This window comes from Glycine soja, chromosome 18 (genome assembly GCF_004193775.1).
Source record: "Glycine soja cultivar W05 chromosome 18, ASM419377v2, whole genome shotgun sequence".
Taxonomy (NCBI): domain Eukaryota; kingdom Viridiplantae; phylum Streptophyta; class Magnoliopsida; order Fabales; family Fabaceae; genus Glycine; species Glycine soja.
This window is the reverse complement of record NC_041019.1, coordinates 28,262,491-28,284,230: the sequence shown is the minus strand read 5'-3', so window position 1 is coordinate 28,284,230 and position 21,740 is coordinate 28,262,491. Positions and strand designations below refer to the sequence as shown.

Here is a 21,740-nt window from a genome sequence, read left to right as displayed (position 1 = left end):
TTTTGTAAGAATTTTATGGTTTAGGTTTCAGCCACAAAAAATAACAAGACAAAACTCAAAGGAACCTAAACTCAACACAATTCATAGTTCAAGAACAAGAACAAGATATTTGAACCATAGAAAATCAAATCTAGCTTCTATAGCAAGTTTAATCGGTGGAAACTCTAAAGAATCATGTTTAAAACATTTATCACAAGACATGTGAGGAGATACATGGAGAAAAAATGAAGAAACAACAATGGAAGAGAAGGTAAAGCAAAAAAATTAATGGAGGTTTAAGGAGCACCTACTTGAAGCTCTTATGCTCTGATTACCACTTGATGGAAGCTTGCTTGTGGAGCTTCTATGGAGGCTGGATCTTTGAGCTTCAATGAGGTCCTTTAATGGTGATTTTCCACCATGGAGATGCAGCGGAATACAAAGGAGAAGAGGTAAGAGGCGGCGCCATCCATTAAGGAATAAGCATGGAAGAAGGAGCTTCACCACCAAGATGAACCTTGGATAAGAAGCTTGGAGAGGATGCTTCAATGGAGGAAAAGAAAGAGAGAGATAAAGAGAGAGGGGGGAGCACGAAATTGAAGGAAGAAAAAGGGAGAGAAGTTAAACTTTGAGTTGTGTCTCACAAGACTCTCATTCATCAAAGTTACAAAAAGTGTTACACATGCTTCTATTTATACACTAGGTAGCTTCCTTGAGAAGCTTTCTTGAGAAAACTTCCTTGAGAAGCTTCTTTGAGAAAACTTCCTTGAGAAGCTAGAGCTTAGCTACACACACCCCTCTCATAACTAAGCTCACTCCTTGAGAAGCTTCTTTAAGAAGATTCCTAAAGAAGCTAGAGCTTAGCTACACATACCTCTCTAATAGCTAAGCTCACCTCCTTGAGATGAGAAGCTAGAGCTTAGCTACACACCCCCCTATAATAGCTAAGCTCACCCCCATGACAAAAAACATGAAAATACAAAAAAAAATCCTTACTACAAAGACTACTCAAAATGCCCCGAAATACAAGGCTAAAACCTTATACTACTAGAATGGCCAAAATACAAGGCCCAAACGAAGAAAAAACCTATTCTAATATTTACAAAGATAAGCGGGTTCATGCTTAGCCCATGGGCTCGAAATCTACCCTAAGGCTCATGAGAACCTTAGGGCCTTCCCTTGGATCTCTAGCCCAATCTACTTGGAGTCTTCTACCCAATGCCCTTGCGGGATAGAATTGCATCACTTTATGATTATTCTTCAACATTTGCACTTGTTGGTACTAGAAGAGACTATTTCAGTGAAGAGAAAACAAAATTTTCAAAGCAATTCCTTGAACAGAGTTAGGAAGGCAAAATTGCTGGTTTTAGAGCCCATGAACTTCATAACATTTGCAACACCACATCTTGGTTCAAGAGGAAATAAACAGGTAGCTGCTTAAGCTTGCTATGAACAGTAGCTGTAATGTTCTGTGCCTGTTGTTTCACTTAACTACTTCATTTATCAGACTTAAAATCTTTTGGCATTTCGATTCTTTTACAAGATAGGTGCACATATATGGTATTTAACTGCAAACTCTGCAATTAGTGAAATCATTAAATTTAGTTCCTTTTTATTTCCTGAAAACCACTTAACATAAACTTTAAAAGGAAAGTGGTTTGGTTCATATGATTTCAGTAATTATTTCTTTTAGCATTTAGAATTTCCGATGGTCAGTTTATAACTGATATGTATGGCAAGAAATATTTTTTTCTACTGAATTTGTCTTTATTTTATCCATTAGATATTGATTAGCACTCAAGTACTTGGGGAACCCTCCCTTAAAAGCTAGCTGGTAAGGAGGGAGAACCTAGCAAACCACTTAACTATTCCACTAAGCATCCTATACTAGTCAACGTGGGACTTAGGCACACCATAATACCTATGTCCCCTATCATAGTACCATCTCTAAGAGCTGACATCTTGGTGGTTGTGTTAGTCGGTGAAAACGATTAACTTTTGTGTATAAAACTTGTATAAATTGTATCAAACTCTCTCAATTTATGGTTATTTTGTAGTGTTATAAGTATTTTCTATTAAGTATAGGTAATAAATACTTAGTATTTTCATTTTGTGTGTTTAATAATCATTTTCTCTCAATTTCAGGTTAATTAGGCAAGCTTTGAAAATTGTTATTTTTCACCTTCTCGCTAAGCCAATCTGCTGGCTTAGCGGGCGTCTGCTAAGCGCAACACTCCTGGGCTAAGCATGAGGAAGATACAGCTAAGCGGTCCATAAGTGCGCTAAGCGCACGAGCACGAACAAGGCAACCTATTTAAGCCTGAAATCAGATTTTGTGAAGATAGTTTGGATTGGGATTCAGAGCTTTGCATGTCTAGGGTTTCTAGAGAGAGAAAGGTCCAAGTTCCAGAGAGTTTTCAGAGATTTTGTTGTGTGAAGATCTGCAGAGACCAGAGCTTGAAGGAGGAGCCAGTTTGAAAGCTTGAGATGAGTTTGTGAGTGATTGTGAGATCCTATAGGTGAAGGAGACATCCTCACCACTTGTATTTTTGCAATCTTTCATCTTCTTCTTCTCTTTGTTGTAAAGAAGGCTTCCAGGTTATGGAAAGCTAAATCCTCTGTTGGATCTTCCTTGTAGGTACCTGATGTAAATATATTTTTATCTATTTAATGATGTTTTGTGTGTTCTCTGTGCTATCTACTTTTCATTCCAGTATGCCTTTACCTTTAATCTGTACATAGGAGTATATCAGCCTATCTTTGAATGTTTAACATAAGGGTTTCATTTTCCTGGAAAAGGACTGAAAAATAACTTAGGAAACTTTTTTCTGAAAAAATAGTCCTTTCGCTAAGCGCAAGCCTTGCACTAAGCGCGTCTCTATTCATGCGCTAAGCTGTGAGTCTCAAGCGCTTAGCGCCCAACCCTTGCATCTGAGGCTGATTTGGTTCGCTAAGCTAGCCAAGGTTGAGCTAAGCTAACTTCAATTCGATCTGAATTCGGATAAGCTTCAGCCTGATCGCTAAGCGACAGCTTATCCTTGGCTAAGTGTGACCTTTTGTTGCCAAGCGCAATTCCTTACAGCCATAACTGAGGTCCATGAAGCTAATCGCTAGTCATGGCAACTAAGCGAGATTCATTGCGGCAATGTGAGCGCTAAGCGAGTCCTCATCAGCTAAGCGCATGCTCCTCTGTACTTAAGATTCATCATTTTAGCTAAGCCAGCCAGAGTCTGGCTTAGCGAGAGTTGTAGCTTTTCAGATCTGCAAACCTCGCTAAGTGGTCTGATCCTCGTGCTATGCCAAGCTTGCGTTAACAAAAACATTCATTTTGAATTTGAAACATCAGCTAAGTGAGCCTTGTTGAGAAACCAAACGTCTCTTTGTCTCGCTTAGCACAGCTTTTCGCTAAGCGAAAGTGTCGAAACATGCTTAAGTGAGTGTAACGACAGTTACACTCACAATTGTCAGATTTTGCCTACCCTTTCTCTGCACTCTCTCTCTCCAAAAATTTACACATTTTGCATCTGTGCTTTCTCTTTGCGTTGTCTACTTCCAATCCTAAAGCATTAACAATCCAAGTAAGTTCCTTAATTCTTTTTCTCTTTTTCTTGTCTAAACTTTAGGGTAGAAGACTTCAACTATAGTATTAGATTTTTAGGGTTTTTATGTTTTGTTAGATTTAGTTTAAGATTAGGGCTATATATGCTTGTATACTATATTGAGTATGATGCACACATTGCATGTCTGATATGCCTTTTAGAGGCTTGAAAAGTGCAAAAAAATGAACTGCGTTTTCTGCATTTTTTGGAAAACGCAATGAACTCGCTAAGCGAGTATGCTGCGCTAAGCGAGTTCATCAATACGCATTGTGTATAAAGGCATTCTCGGAATAACTCGCTAAGTGTGCCTACCGTGCTAAGCGAGTTCATCCTTTGAGGATGAACACTCATCCTCTTGCTGAGCTACCTGTGGCTAAGCGAGGCTGAATCGCTAAGCTCAGGTAACTTAGACAATTTTTTTATTGATAGCCGCACGCTAAGCCGAGCTTTCCTGGGCCAAGCGCAATTTGTTGCGGCATCCACTGAGCTAAGCAAGCTTCTCTCGCTAAGCTCCCAACACTTAGTGGAATTTTTGAAGAGTTGGTGCCGCTAAGCGCGGCCTTCAAGAAGCTTAGCGCATATCCTTGTGACAGATGTTCAGCTTAGCGGGTGCTGTCCCGCTAAGCCAATTCTACAGAATCTAAATTTCCGCAACTTCTGCTAAGCGGCTCCACATGTCGCTAAACGGTAGTGTTTTTTTTACAAAGGCCAGCTAAGCAGGCCATGTCTCGCTAAGCGCCAATGTCTTTTTTCAGTTTTATTTTTCAATTTTTGAAATTTGAATAACTTGTGTCCTGATCAGTTGTTTGGTTCCTTTATATGCATATGGCCACTAGGAAACGTAAGAGTAGTGATTCTAGGCCACAGGATCAGAATGATAACAGGAGATTTCAATCAGAGGAAGCCCGGAACGGATATATCGATAATATTTTAGACTGAAGGATCCTTCCGGAAGGAGTGTGGAACTTTATCATTCTGAGTTCGATGAGTTTAAAGTAGAATTGGAGAGGCGAAACCTTCACAAACGCCTCGCCAACCATCAGGAAGGGAGCATAGATGTAGTAGTGGTTAAAGAATTCTATGCCAATTTCTATAGTCCAGCAGATCAAGCTCCCAAATGTGCTAGAATAAGAGGCCATTTAATCAAGATAGATGCAGACAACTTAAATGAGTTCCTCCAGACTCCAGTGTTATTAGAGGAGGGGGAATCTTTACCCACTTATTCTAGATTTTCCAGATTAAGGTCTGATCCTAGAGAGATGGAGGCTAGTCTGTGCATTCCGGGCAAGGGCTTTATTCTAAACACAGAGGGACAACCATGGAAGCTCCTCAGAAAAGATCTTACCACCCTGGCTCAGACATGGAGCGTCTTCTCGTACTCAAACCTAGCTCCTACCTCCCGCACTTCAGATTTGAACACAGACAGAGCTAGGTTGGTCTATGGCTTAATCACAAGGATGGACATGGACATTGGTAGTTTGATCTCTGGACAAATGACCATGATGGCTCAGTCTAACTCTTCTCGCTTAGGCTTCCCAGCTTTAATCACAACCTTGTGTAGATCGAGGGGAGTTGGATCTGATGCTCTTACCTCCAACAAAAACCTAAGACCAGTCATTGACTTAGCCTATATCATAAGGAACTATTGGAATGCAAATGACCAAACAGTTAATTTTCCAAAGGCAAGGAAGACCAAGCTCAGAGCAATTGATGTTTCCTCTTCCTTTGCACTAATAGTTGGCATCCCTGCATCTTTTACTTCAGCCCCACTTCCAGCTTTAGCAGACTTACCTGCCCAGAGCTGCCAGACTTCAGATGCCAAATTGCAAAGATTGTTTGAAGGACAAATTCTCATTATGAAAAGCTTGCATGAACTGGCTCAGCAAAGGCCAATTATGAGTGTAGAGCAGTTCATTGAGAAGGTGGCTTGGCCTAGAGCCCGACCTTCTTTTGTGGGGGATAAGGAAAGTTTTATAGCCCAGGCACCTCAACAGCATGAGCTAGAGCCAGAAAACGATCACTCATTCGAAGCCATCATCCCTGGAGCTGTTGACTTTCCAAAAAGAAGATTAGAGACGAGATCCAATGAGGCTGCTCATCCTAGACCAGTGCCAGTATCAGCTGATGTACCATTTCCAGGGGTGGATCCATCTTCACCTTAGCACACAGCAGACTCTTCCACTCCTGTCTTACAGATACCTGAGGGCCAGACCATACCAGTCCTGGCTTTGGACATTTCTCCTCCAACTACTCCAGTATTGCATCTGACAGATAAGGAGGATGTTCAGGCACAGGATATCCAGGACCAGTCACAGGAATTTTGATTCTTGATGACACTTTTTGCTTTTTGGTTTATTATTATCTTAATTATAGTTTTAATTTAGCATTTCTTTTATGTTTATATACACTGCTAGTTTTATTTATGAATAGTAGGTTTGCTCTTCCTGAAGCATTTTGAACAGTTTAACTTGTTTTTGATGACATTGCAGTGAAACACTTTTATCTTTTTGTGAAAAATGGGTGTATGTCTTTATTTTGAATTGAAGGATGATTGTGATGGAGTTTGTGTTCTTTTCATGAGTTTGAGCAAGTGTGTATGTTAGACAAAGAAATAACAAGAATGTGAACTTGCAATTAGAATTATTAGTCAGTAGACATATTGATTGAGAAAGAAAAGCTTGAACCAAAACCGGTGAGAGTGTGAACTTAAACTGTGAGTGAATGACTAGCTTTGAGTAATAATCTTTGCATGAATCTCTGAATTTTAGAATGAAATGTATAAATGAGAACATGATGAAGGCCATGATTGTACATACACAGGACTTTTGACCAAAAAACTTTCCTTGAATGATAATTATATCCTTTGCACCCTTTTTGAGCTGAATGATATTGTCAAAAATTTGAACCCTGAACTTAAATAAGTATCTCCTGATACCTTGCTTAGATTCTAGGAGAGCATATGGTTCAAGGCAAATTTACCCCAAATTTGGGGGAGTAGAACTAATTGGGATGCAAAGAAAAAGGTAAAGCATCAACACACACAACAAATAAGTTTTATGTTAAAAAAAAGAATAAAGTGTGCTGATGTAACAAGGTCAAAAGCAAATGAAAGTGAAAAGCTAGTGAGCAAGCTAATTGTATTAAAAAGACCATTGGGATAAGTCTGTAGAAGCAAGCTTCATGATGATGAATCAAGTTGATTCAAGTAGTTTTGATAATGACAAAGATGATGACAAAAGGCCCAAAGAATGATTTCAAGATTGAGTCAACAAGTTCAAGATCAAGTTTAATTTCAAGTTTCATGAGAAGAAATCAAGAAGATTCAAGAATCAAGAGAAGTTTGATTTCAAGATTCAAGAGAAGATGAATTCAAGATTGAAAAGGAGAAATCAAGAAGACTTCACAAGGGAAGTATTGAAAAGATTTTTCAAAAAACAAACATAGCACAATTTTGTTTTTTCAAAAGAGTTTTTCTCAAAATTTTCTAAGTTACCAGAGTTTTTACTCTCTGGTAATCGATTACCAGTTTCCTATAATCGATTACCAGTGGCAAAGTTTGATTTCAAAAGTTTTCAACTAAATTTGCAACGTTCCAATTGATTTCAAAATGGCGTAATCAATTACAAGATATTGGTTATCGATTACCAGTGTATCTGAACGTTGAAATTCAAAATCAATTATGAAGAGTCATATCGTTTCATAAAAAGCTTTGTGTAATCGATTACATGGTTTTGGTAATCAATTACCAGTGACAAGTTTTGAATAAAAATCAAAAGATGTAACTCTTTCAATGGTTTTCAGGTTTTCTCAAGGTCATAACTCTTCCAATGGTTTTCTTGACCAGACATGAAGAGTCTATAAAAGCAAGACCTTGACTTGTATTTTAAGAAGAACTTTTCCAATTTAACTTTTGAACATTTCTTTGAACTTATACTTCTTCTTCTTCCTTTGCCAAAAGCTTTCTGAGTTTTCTCGTTTCCAAACTTTGTTCTTTCACAAAAAACAAAAGTGTGCTATTCATATTTTTCATTCCCTTCTCCCTTTGCCAAAAAGAATTCACCAAGGATTAACCGCCTGAATTCTTTTTGTGTCTCTCTTCTCCCTTTTCCAAAAGAACGAAGGACTAACCGCCTGAACTCTTTTGTGTCTCCCTTCTCCCTTGTCAAAGAATTCAAAACGACACAGTCTGAGAATTCTTTTGATTCTTCCCTTTCCTATAAACAAAAGATTTCAAAGGACTAACTGCCTAAGATATCTTTTGTTTCCCCTTCACAAAGTTTCAAAGGACTAACCGCCTGAGAACTTTGTCTTAACACATTGGAGGATACATCCTTTGTGGTACAAGTAGAGGGTACATCTACTTGGGTTGTTGTAACTGAGAACAAGAGAGGGTACATCTCTTGTGGATCAGTTCAAATGGAGGGTACATCCACTTGGTTGTTCAAAGTGAACAAGGAAGGGTACATCCCTTGTGGATCTTTGCTTATAAAGGTTTTTTACAAGGTTGAAAAGAAATCTCAAGGACCGCAGGTCGCTTGGGGACTGAATGTAGGCACGGGTTGTTGCTGAACCAGTATAAAACTCTTGTGTTTGTCTTCTTCTTCCCTACACTTTTAATTTCCGCTGTGCACTTTAATTATCGCTTTTACTTTTGGTTAAGTTTCTATTTTGGTTCTTTACTTTCTTAACATTATAGTAAAAGCCTAATTGAATCTAGTAATATTAAAAAGGATAGATTTTTAATTATTAAAGGTTCATTAATAATTAATTCAATCCCCCCCCCTTTCTTAATTATTCCGAGGCCACTTGATCCAACAAAGTCTAGGATTTGTGCTCTCTTAGAATCTAAACCTTTGAATCCTAGAAAAAAAAACCAATGAATTTTTGTAGCCAAGCCTCACTACAAGCCTGAGAAAGTCCTTCTGATTCTACTTATACATTTCTGACTTTATGGCATGAGATGAAATTCAAAGATTGGACCTCTTGCTAGTTGTTATTAATGAATAGCTTAAACACTTGTGCTTGAGTGAAACAGTAGCCGTGAGACTGTGGTTTAAGCTACTTTCCTTGATATTTGTCTTATGCCTAACTCCATCTATTTGTTTAGGTTATATTTTATTCTTCTCCTTGGATACCTACATACCTTGTGAAAGACAAGTGATGAGGACATTTTACTCCATTCCCTTATCATGCAATCAGTAACTTTTGTTGCATACACCTTTGTACATAGTCACTGCATGTCATTGTCACTTGAGGACAAGTGAGTTGTTCTCTTTTTGCTTGAGGACAAGCAAAACTGTAAATTTGGGGGAGTTGTTAGTCGGTGAAAACGACTAACTTTTGTGTATAAAACTGTAGAAGCAAAGCTTCATGGAGAATCAAAGGTGATTCAAAGGTGTTTTGATGATAACAATGATGATAACAAAAGATGATGACAAAGGTGATGACAAAAAGATCAAAGATCATTCAAAGAACAACTCAAGTGAATCAAGAACAACTTAAGAGTTCAAGATAAGAATCAAGTAGAATTCAAGACTCAAGAAGAAAGTTTAGAGTCAAGAATCAAGATTCAAGGTTCAAGATCTCAAGAATCAAGATCAAGATTCAAGAATCAAGAGAAGGCTTAATCAAGATAAGTATAAAAAGTTTTTCTCAAAAATTGAGTAACACATGATTTTTCTCAAAACATGTTTACCAAAGAGTTTTTTTACTCTCTGGTAATCGATTACCAGATTGTTGTAATCGATTACCAGTAGCAAAATTGTTTTGAAAAAGTTTTCAAATTGAATTTATAACGTTCCAATTAATTTCAAAAAAGTTGTAATCGATTACAATGTTTTGGTAATCGATTACCAGTCCCTTTGAACGTTAAAATTCAAATTCAAATGTGAAGAGTCACATCCTTTCACATAAAAGCCTTGTGTAATCGATTACACTGATTTGGTAATCGATTACCAGTGATTGTTTTTGAATAAATCAAAAGATGTAACTCTTCAAAAGGTTTTTGACTTTTTCAAATTGGTTTTAAGTTTTTCTAAAAGTTATAACTCTTCTAAATGGTCTTCTTGACCCAACATGAAGAGTCTATAAACAAGGCTTTGTTATACAATTATTCATTCAATACTTTTACACTTATTCAATCAATCCTTTACAAGCCTTGAATCTCTTTGAACTTCTTCTTCTTCTTTGTACCAAAAGCTTTCTGAAGCTTTCTGGTTTTCTAAACCTTGAAAACTTGTGCTATTCATCCTCTTCATTCTCTTCTCCCTTTGCCAAAAAGAATTCGCCAAGGACTAACCGCCTGAATTCTTTTTGTGTCTCTCTTCTCCCTTTTCCAAAATAACAAAGGACTAACCGCCTGAATTCTTTTGTGTCTCCCTTCTCCTTTGTCAAAGAATTCAAAATGACACAGTCTGAGAATTCTTTTGATTCTTCCCATTCCCTAATACAAAAGTGTTCAAAGGACTAACCGCCTGAGAATTCTTTTGTATCCCCATTCACAAAGTATCAAAGGTTTAACAGCCTGAGATCTTTGTCTCAACATATTGGAGGGTACATCCTTTGTGGTACAAGTAGAGGGTACATCTACTTGGGTTTGACTGAGAACAAGAGAGGGTACATCTCTTGTGGATCAGTTCTAGTGGAGGGTACATCCACTAGGGTTTCAAAGAGAACAAGGGAGGGTACATCCCTTGTGGATCTTTGCTTGTAAAAGGATTTTTACAAGGTTGAAAGAAATCTCAAGGACCGCAGGTCGCTTGGGGACTGGATGTAGGCACGGGTTGTTGCTGAACCAGTATAAAAACTCTTGTGTGTTTGTTTCCTTCTTCCCTACTCTTTTACTTTCCGCTTTTACTTTCTGTTAAGTTTCTCTTCTACTCCTCATTCTCTTAACAATTTAGTAAAAGTCTTAGAAGAGTAATTTTTTTTTAATTAGTAAAGGTTTAGGAATAATTAATTCAACCCCCCCTTCTTAATTATTCTGAGGCCACTCGATCCAACAAAAACTTGTATAAATTGTATCAAACTCTCCCAATTTATGGTTATTTTGTAGTGTTATAAGACTAGGCTTAAACTAAACAACATTATTGTAACAGCATAATTAAAACCAAAACTTAACCCACAGATCCCTCATGTAAGGCTAAGTTTCAATCCTGCTTCAATCAAGTTCTAAGGCAACAGTACATTTTCCAATGCTAAAGTCACCTAACTATGCACACAAATGGGTGATTAGACCAAAAGCATACAAACATTAAGCATTGAAGGGAGCATTGGACACAAAAAAACAATCAATTAGATATTAGGTATTTACATCAGTTGTTCATTAGAAATCCCCAACTAGGGTGTTTAGCCAGCCATTACAAAGAAACCCTGACAATAAATGAGATTAAAAGCAGAGAATGATATTTCTTACACAAGAAGAGGGATTCATCCTCCTCTTCTCAGCATCTCACACTCACTCTCTACTCAATAATCTCTCAAATGACGAAACCTAGGCTTCAATGCACAAGTTGCTCCTCTTTTCTACTTCTAGGGCTTTTTTCCCCAAATCGGCCTGTGGCTGCTCTGGAATTCTATGCCCTGGCTGTCTGTAGAAGTTGTCATAAAAGTGTCATAAAGGTGGTACCCTAATTCTTCAAAAGACAGGCTTTAAATAGGCTCTGAAATCACGACACTGCGCTTAGCACCACCCTCGCACTTAGGGCAAGTAAGTGAAATTGGGTTTAGCGCCAGTCTCGAGCTTAGCCTGGCTGAAGGCACCTGCTGTGCTTAACACACTGATCTCACGCTTAGCGTGCAACTTTGATGCTGATGCTCTGCCAGATTCTCCTTACCGCTAAGCGCGTTGAAGCTGTGCTTAGCGGTGGATATGCGCTTAGCCCAACTGCTACATTTTGCAATTCAAAACTTAGCCTCTTTTTTCACCTGGAAATGAACAGATTTCATCATTAAATCCAATGAAAATGTTCTAGAGACAACATTAACCATAAAACAAGATTTATTTACAAAAATCACTACAAAATAACCATAAATTGGGGAACTATACAAGCTTTGGAAAATGATTTCTATACAAAAGTTAGTCGTACGAAGCGACTAACAGAGACCTATCATGAACTCATTCAATTTACAGTTAATGAACTGTAAACCGTTATCTGTTATCATGACACATGGAATGCCAAAGTGTGTGATGATATTTTTCCAAAGGAATTTCTGGATATTCTGAGCAATAATTGTTGCCAAAGGTTTGGCCTCTACTTACTTGATGAAGTAGTCAATAGCTACTAACTAAAATTTCATTTGCCCAAAGACCATGGGGAAACCTTCAAGGATATCCATTCCCCAAATAGTAAAAAGCCACAAGGGAGTAAGGGAATATAGCTCCTCGACTAGTTGAGGGATCAAGTTTCCATGTTTTTGACATGGATTGCATTTTTTTTGACAAAATTCACGTGGTCTATCTTCAAGGTTGGCCAATAATACCCGACTCTTATCACTTGTGTCGCCATTCATCTTCCCAAGAGTGCATGTCGCATATTCCTTTGTGAAACTCCCGGATGATGTAGTCAGTCTATTCTTTGTTGGAGCATTTAAGTAGGGGTGAAGAGAATCCTCATTAGTATAGGTCACCGGCTATTACAACATATGTAGCAACTTGAGTTCTCAATTTTTTGGCCTTCTCCCTATTCGGGTTCTCAATTTTTTGGCCTTGTTGTACATTATCTTACTTGGCCCCATGGTGGGAGCCAAAACGTCCCTATCAAATAATGACCAAACTATATCTCTTCTATTAAGGGGTCTTTTTTATTGTCCTTTTCTTCTAAATGTTCTGAATGGGGTAGCGAGAAAAGGGATACCAGCAAAAGGCACTCTGATGCTCAAGTTAGTGTTCGACTTAATCCTCAACATGGACTTGTTCATGTTGGTGTCTTCTTAGTTGATCCATTGCTATTGTGTTGGTTTTCATATGTGTGAATGCCATAATTCTTGGGGTTGGGGACTATCTTACTTGGCCCCATGGTGGGAGCCAAAACGCTCTTATCAAATAATGACCATACTGTATCTCTTCTATTAAGGGGTCTTTTTTATTATCCTTTTCTTCTAAATGTTCTGAATGGGGTAGCGAGAAAAGGGATACCCGCAAAAGGCACTTTGATGCTCAAGTTAGTGTTCGGCTTAATCCTGAACATGTAGTTGTTCATGTTGGTGTCTTCTTAGTTGATCCATTGCTATTGTGTTGGTTCTCATATGTGTGAATGCCATAATTCTTGGGGTCGGGGACTATCTTACTTGGCCCCATGGTGGGAGCCAAAACGTTCCTATAAAATAATGACCAAACTGTATCTCTTCTATTGAGGGGTCTTTTTGATTGTCCTTTTCTTTTGAATGTTCCGAATGGGGTAGTGACAAAAGGGATACCTGCAAAAGGCACTCTGATGCTCAAGTCAGTGTTCAGTTGTGAGCAGTAAGTAAGGTTAGAAAAGAATATATGCAATGCTAAGAATGAACAATGGTCTTTACCTGGGGGTTCTCCCCTATTTATACAAACCCTTGTAGGCCTTGGAGCATGGGCCTTCATGCAAGAATTGCCATCTAGGTAATTTTTTCTTAAATGGGGGTTAAGCGACCTAACCACCCCCCCTCCTTTTCCTTAATCAAATTGTTTTGCTTTGTCATGGGTTTAATTGCCTATCCGTGAGGGGTACAATTGAGGTTCTCTTGTGACGAATAGGTATTCAATGAGATTGGCTAGGAGGTCATCGACCCACCAAATACCTATCCGATATAACAATCATATACTATTTGAGAATTTTCATGACCTGACACATTATAAAGAGGAAGAATAAATAACTCTCATGAGCTAGAATTCAAGTTTAATATATAAATAAAGTTAATATATATGATGAAAATAATATCCCAATCATATACTATTCAAGGATTTTCAATTAAGTTTATACATTTTGAAATTTCTAAATGGAAAGCTTATGATTTTAAATGTCCATTTCACAATAACATTGTTATAATTAATAAAGTTTTAGGGTAGATTTTTTTTACTGGGTGGAGTGGGTTTAATAATCTTGCTAAAGTTTTACGAATTTTATGAACTTTTTTTTGACAAAAAAAGAAGAATTTTATGAACTTAAGAAATTTGTATTGGATTCTATATTTCAAAAATTTTGAAATACACCTTCATTGAAAGAATATTGTTCTAAATTTTTTAGTAGTGTTTTCACACTACACTACGAGCATACCTATAAATTTTTTTCTTCTAAAACCTTAATAAACCAAGGGCTCATTTGGGGGTGGTTTATAGGTTTTTTTTTTGTTTTAAAATGTAATTTTCAAAATAAAATGTGTTTGACAAAAATTGAGTTGAAATGATTTTTAACTAAATTTTAAAATATTTTTCCATTCATTTTCAAAATAAATAAATAAAATTTGTTAATTTAATTTTTAGTTTTAGAAAACAACACTCTCCCAACAATTGACAATGGCCTTTTGCGTTGCCACCGCAGTCACCACTACCACCAAAACCACAACCACCATCAGTGCTACACTGACACCATCATCACTAGAACCACAACTATCGACACCATCACCACGACTACACATTGGCATCATCATTGACACTCATTGACATTATTATTACTGGTATCGTCACTATTGTTGTTTGTCATTTTTCTCGTCATCACTTAAACACATTCTTATACTTAATTTAATAGGATAGAAAACTTTTAAAATGAGTTTATTTTTAAACTAAAAATTAAAGGAAAAACTAAAACTAAATTTTAAAAATTAAAAATTTGTAATTAAAATTTTTAAACCTTACGACTAAAAATCACCCTAAACGAGTTCTATTATTGTATAATTTTAAAAATATGGGCTCTAATTTGCAAAGGAACTAGTATATTGCTTTAGTTTTATAATAACTAGTTTAATAATCATTTTAGAAGTAGAAAGAAATCTTCACATAATTTGCCACAAGGCACACATATTCCACTTGATATCATATATAGAGACATATATATACATAATATTTAAACATGGATCGATGTTGATGGGAGAATACATATGAAAGTGCAAAATAAGAAAGGTGACACACTTTGAAAGTTCCTTCTCCTTCTGGTCCACTTCTTTAAGTTGCCTTCACCTATCACAAGCCCATCTCATCTTTATCACTAGCTATTATCTTTTATCACCCTCAAAAAGGATGCCTAGTAGCTAGCCATCCCAAGTAGACAAAGACAACATGGTACTTTGGTAGGTCAATTGATAGAGTGGATACTACTAGCTTTAGTACAATTAGTGTTATTTGGTGTGGCTGCATGTCTCGTCTGAAGACTCACCAAGGAGTAATAAGCTCCACATGGTCCTTTGGCCAACAAGGACGAATGGGTTCCAATCTCCACCACCTTCCCCTTTTCCAACACACCAATAACATCACAATTGTGTATGGTGCTCAACCTATGTGCCACTACCACGCTGGTCCTCCCTATCATCAACCTCATCAACGTATCTTGCACCACCTTCTCTGATTGACCATCTAATGCGCTTGTGGCCTCATCCAACAACAACACCTTAGGGTTTTTCAGTATTGCCCTTGCTATTGCTATCCTCTGCTTTTGACCCCTGAAAGTTGCACCCCTTTTTCCCCACACCATGTCTCGTACCCTTCCTTCAAGCTAGCTATGAAATCGTGCGCGTTCGCCGCTTGTGCTGCCTCTATGATCTCACTCTCATCAACCCTTTCACACCTTCCATATGCAATGTTCTCCCTTATGGTCCCACCAAACAACGTTGGCTCTTGGCTCACTAGTGCTATGTGCTTCCTTAGTGACTTTAGGTTATACAATTTTATGTTCATGCCATCTATTGTCACCATCCCTTTAAGTGGATCATAAAACCTCTCTATTAGCCCTATGATGGTCGATTTCCCGGACCCACTTTGCCCCACCAATGCTGTTGATTTCCCTGCCTCAATTTTCATCGAGAAATTTTCAAAGATAGCAACATTAGGCCTAGCAGGGTACGCAAAATGCACGTCATGAAGCTCTATTTGACCAATTAACCTCTCTAGCATGTACCCATTTGGATCATCCGGCTCAATCTTTGTACGACGATCAATGATCCCAAAAATATCACCAACTACATCAGCACCTCTAGCGAGATCCGTGGTCATGCTTCCCGCATCTGCAATGATCCTTCCCGTGCTCACCAAAACCATGAAGCTCTCCAAGAATGTTTTTATTGAGATGTACCCACATGAGATAAGCTTGCCACCATACCAAAAATTCAAGGCCCAAATGCAAGATGCAACTTTGTTGGAGCATTTAAGTAGGGGTGAAGAGAATCCTCATTAGTATAGGTCACCGGCTATTACAACATATGTAGCAACTTGAGTTCTCAATTTTTTGGCCTTCTCCCTATTCGGGTTCTCAATTTTTTGGCCTTGTTGTACATTATCTTACTTGGCCCCATGGTGGGAGCCAAAACGTCCCTATCAAATAATGACCAAACTATATCTCTTCTATTAAGGGGTCTTTTTTATTGTCCTTTCTTCTAAATGTTCTGAATGGGGTAGCGAGAAAAGGGATACCAGCAAAAGGCACTCTGATGCTCAAGTTAGTGTTCGACTTAATCCTCAACATGGACTTGTTCATGTTGGTGTCTTCTTAGTTGATCCATTGCTATTGTGTTGGTTTTCATATGTGTGAATGCCATAATTCTTGGGGTTGGGGACTATCTTACTTGGCCCCATGGTGGGAGCCAAAACGCTCTTATCAAATAATGACCATACTGTATCTCTTCTATTAAGGGGTCTTTTTTATTATCCTTTTCTTCTAAATGTTCTGAATGGGGTAGCGAGAAAAGGGATACCCGCAAAAGGCACTTTGATGCTCAAGTTAGTGTTCGGCTTAATCCTGAACATGTAGTTTTGTTCATGTTGGTGTCTTCTTAGTTGATCCATTGCTATTGTGTTGGTTCTCATATGTGTGAATGCCATAATTCTTGGGGTCGGGGACTATCTTACTTGGCCCCATGGTGGGAGCCAAAACGTTCCTATAAAATAATGACAAACTGTATCTCTTCTATTGAGGGGTCTTTTTGATTGTCCTTTTCTTTTGAATGTTCCGAATGGGGTAGTGACAAAAGGGATACCTGCAAAAGGCACTCTGATGCTCAAGTCAGTGTTCAGTTGTGAGCAGTAAGTAAGGTTAGAAAAGAATATATGCAATGCTAAGAATGAACAATGGTCTTTACCTGGGGGTTCTCCCCTATTTATACAAACCCTTGTAGGCCTTGGAGCATGGGCCTTCATGCAAGAATTGCCATCTAGGTAATTTTTTCTTAAATGGGGGTTAAGCGACCTAACCACCCCCCCTCCTTTTCCTTAATCAAATTGTTTTGCTTTGTCATGGGTTTAATTGCCTATCCGTGAGGGGTACAATTGAGGTTCTCTTGTGACGAATAGGTATTCAATGAGATTGGCTAGGAGGTCATCGACCCACCAAATACCTATCCGATATAACAATCATATACTATTTGAGAATTTTCATGACGCTATAAACAAGGCTTTGTTATACAATTATTCATTCAATACTTTTACACTTATTCAATCAATCCTTTACAAGCCTTGAATCTCTTTGAACTTCTTCTTCTTCTTTGTACCAAAAGCTTTCTGAAGCTTTCTGGTTTTCTAAACCTTGAAAACTTGTGCTATTCATCCTCTTCATTCTCTTCTCCCTTTGCCAAAAAGAATTCGCCAAGGACTAACCGCCTGAATTCTTTTTGTGTCTCTCTTCTCCCTTTTCCAAAATAACAAAGGACTAACCGCCTGAATTCTTTTGTGTCTCCCTTCTCCTTTGTCAAAGAATTCAAAATGACACAGTCTGAGAATTCTTTTGATTCTTCCCATTCCCTAATACAAAAGTGTTCAAAGGACTAACCGCCTGAGAATTCTTTTGTATCCCCATTCACAAAGTATCAAAGGTTTAACAGCCTGAGATCTTTGTCTCAACATATTGGAGGGTACATCCTTTGTGGTACAAGTAGAGGGTACATCTACTTGGGTTTGACTGAGAACAAGAGAGGGTACATCTCTTGTGGATCAGTTCTAGTGGAGGGTACATCCACTAGGGTTTCAAAGAGAACAAGGGAGGGTACATCCCTTGTGGATCTTTGCTTGTAAAAGGATTTTTACAAGGTTGAAAGAAATCTCAAGGACCGCAGGTCGCTTGGGGACTGGATGTAGGCACGGGTTGTTGCTGAACCAGTATAAAAACTCTTGTGTGTTTGTTTCCTTCTTCCCTACTCTTTTACTTTCCGCTTTTACTTTCTGTTAAGTTTCTCTTCTACTCCTCATTCTCTTAACAATTTAGTAAAAGTCTTAGAAGAGTAATTTTTTTTTAATTAGTAAAGGTTTAGGAATAATTAATTCAACCCCCCCTTCTTAATTATTCTGAGGCCACTCGATCCAACAAAAACTTGTATAAATTGTATCAAACTCTCCCAATTTATGGTTATTTTGTAGTGTTATAAGACTAGGCTTAAACTAAACAACATTATTGTAACAGCATAATTAAAACCAAAACTTAACCCACAGATCCCTCATGTAAGGCTAAGTTTCAATCCTGCTTCAATCAAGTTCTAAGGCAACAGTACATTTTCCAATGCTAAAGTCACCTAACTATGCACACAAATGGGTGATTAGACCAAAAGCATACAAACATTAAGCATTGAAGGGAGCATTGGACACAAAAAAACAATCAATTAGATATTAGGTATTTACATCAGTTGTTCATTAGAAATCCCCAACTAGGGTGTTTAGCCAGCCATTACAAAGAAACCCTGACAATAAATGAGATTAAAAGCAGAGAATGATATTTCTTACACAAGAAGAGGGATTCATCCTCCTCTTCTCAGCATCTCACACTCACTCTCTACTCAATAATCTCTCAAATGACGAAACCTAGGCTTCAATGCACAAGTTGCTCCTCTTTTCTACTTCTAGGGCTTTTTTCCCCAAATCGGCCTGTGGCTGCTCTGGAATTCTATGCCCTGGCTGTCTGTAGAAGTTGTCATAAAAGTGTCATAAAGGTGGTACCCTAATTCTTCAAAAGACAGGCTTTAAATAGGCTCTGAAATCACGACACTGCGCTTAGCACCACCCTCGCACTTAGGGCAAGTAAGTGAAATTGGGTTTAGCGCCAGTCTCGAGCTTAGCCTGGCTGAAGGCACCTGCTGTGCTTAACACACTGATCTCACGCTTAGCGTGCAACTTTGATGCTGATGCTCTGCCAGATTCTCCTTACCGCTAAGCGCGTTGAAGCTGTGCTTAGCGGTGGATATGCGCTTAGCCCAACTGCTACATTTTGCAATTCAAAACTTAGCCTCTTTTTTCACCTGGAAATGAACAGATTTCATCATTAAATCCAATGAAAATGTTCTAGAGACAACATTAACCATAAAACAAGATTTATTTACAAAAATCACTACAAAATAACCATAAATTGGGGAACTATACAAGCTTTGGAAAATGATTTCTATACAAAAGTTAGTCGTACGAAGCGACTAACAGAGACCTATCATGAACTCATTCAATTTACAGTTAATGAACTGTAAACCGTTATCTGTTATCATGACACATGGAATGCCAAAGTGTGTGATGATATTTTTCCAAAGGAATTTCTGGATATTCTGAGCAATAATTGTTGCCAAAGGTTTGGCCTCTACTTACTTGATGAAGTAGTCAATAGCTACTAACTAAAATTTCATTTGCCCAAAGACCATGGGGAAACCTTCAAGGATATCCATTCCCCAAATAGTAAAAAGCCACAAGGGAGTAAGGGAATATAGCTCCTCGACTAGTTGAGGGATCAAGTTTCCATGTTTTTGACATGGATTGCATTTTTTTTGACAAAATTCACGTGGTCTATCTTCAAGGTTGGCCAATAATACCCGACTCTTATCACTTGTGTCGCCATTCATCTTCCCAAGAGTGCATGTCGCATATTCCTTTGTGAAACTCCCGGATGATGTAGTCAGTCTATTCTTTGTTGGAGCATTTAAGTAGGGGTGAAGAGAATCCTCATTAGTATAGGTCACCGGCTATTACAACATATGTAGCAACTTGAGTTCTCAATTTTTTGGCCTTCTCCCTATTCGGGTTCTCAATTTTTTGGCCTTGTTGTACATTATCTTACTTGGCCCCATGGTGGGAGCCAAAACGTCCCTATCAAATAATGACCAAACTATATCTCTTCTATTAAGGGGTCTTTTTTATTGTCCTTTTCTTCTAAATGTTCTGAATGGGGTAGCGAGAAAAGGGATACCAGCAAAAGGCACTCTGATGCTCAAGTTAGTGTTCGACTTAATCCTCAACATGGACTTGTTCATGTTGGTGTCTTCTTAGTTGATCCATTGCTATTGTGTTGGTTTTCATATGTGTGAATGCCATAATTCTTGGGGTTGGGGACTATCTTACTTGGCCCCATGGTGGGAGCCAAAACGCTCTTATCAAATAATGACCATACTGTATCTCTTCTATTAAGGGGTCTTTTTTATTATCCTTTTCTTCTAAATGTTCTGAATGGGGTAGCGAGAAAAGGGATACCCGCAAAAGGCACTTTGATGCTCAAGTTAGTGTTCGGCTTAATCCTGAACATGTAGTTGTTCATGTTGGTGTCTTCTTAGTTGATCCATTGCTATTGTGTTGGTTCTCATATGTGTGAATGCCATAATTCTTGGGGTCGGGGACTATCTTACTTGGCCCCATGGTGGGAGCCAAAACGTTCCTATAAAATAATGACCAAACTGTATCTCTTCTATTGAGGGGTCTTTTTGATTGTCCTTTTCTTTTGAATGTTCCGAATGGGGTAGTGACAAAAGGGATACCTGCAAAAGGCACTCTGATGCTCAAGTCAGTGTTCAGTTGTGAGCAGTAAGTAAGGTTAGAAAAGAATATATGCAATGCTAAGAATGAACAATGGTCTTTACCTGGGGGTTCTCCCCTATTTATACAAACCCTTGTAGGCCTTGGAGCATGGGCCTTCATGCAAGAATTGCCATCTAGGTAATTTTTTCTTAAATGGGGGTTAAGCGACCTAACCACCCCCCCTCCTTTTCCTTAATCAAATTGTTTTGCTTTGTCATGGGTTTAATTGCCTATCCGTGAGGGGTACAATTGAGGTTCTCTTGTGACGAATAGGTATTCAATGAGATTGGCTAGGAGGTCATCGACCCACCAAATACCTATCCGATATAACAATCATATACTATTTGAGAATTTTCATGACCTGACACATTATAAAGAGGAAGAATAAATAACTCTCATGAGCTAGAATTCAAGTTTAATATATAAATAAAGTTAATATATATGATGAAAATAATATCCCAATCATATACTATTCAAGGATTTTCAATTAAGTTTATACATTTTGAAATTTCTAAATGGAAAGCTTATGATTTTAAATGTCCATTTCACAATAACATTGTTATAATTAATAAAGTTTTAGGGTAGATTTTTTTTACTGGGTGGAGTGGGTTTAATAATCTTGCTAAAGTTTTACGAATTTTATGAACTTTTTTTTGACAAAAAAAGAAGAATTTTATGAACTTAAGAAATTTGTATTGGATTCTATATTTCAAAAATTTTGAAATACACCTTCATTGAAAGAATATTGTTCTAAATTTTTTAGTAGTGTTTTCACACTACACTACGAGCATACCTATAAATTTTTTTCTTCTAAAACCTTAATAAACCAAGGGCTCATTTGGGGGTGGTTTATAGGTTTTTTTTTTTGTTTTAAAATGTAATTTTCAAAATAAAATGTGTTTGACAAAAATTGAGTTGAAATGATTTTTAACTAAATTTTAAAATATTTTTCCATTCATTTTCAAAATAAATAAATAAAATTTGTTAATTTAATTTTTAGTTTTAGAAAACAACACTCTCCCAACAATTGACAATGGCCTTTTGCGTTGCCACCGCAGTCACCACTACCACCAAAACCACAACCACCATCAGTGCTACACTGACACCATCATCACTAGAACCACAACTATCGACACCATCACCACGACTACACATTGGCATCATCATTGACACTCATTGACATTATTATTACTGGTATCGTCACTATTGTTGTTTGTCATTTTTCTCGT

At 37.7% G+C, this 21,740-nt stretch overlaps 1 pseudogene; it reads right to left on the bottom strand.

The window, feature by feature from the left end:
• Positions 1-14,551: 14,551 nt before the first annotated feature.
• On the bottom strand, positions 14,552-21,678 carry LOC114397143 (annotated as a pseudogene).
• Positions 21,679-21,740: the final 62 nt, after the last annotated feature.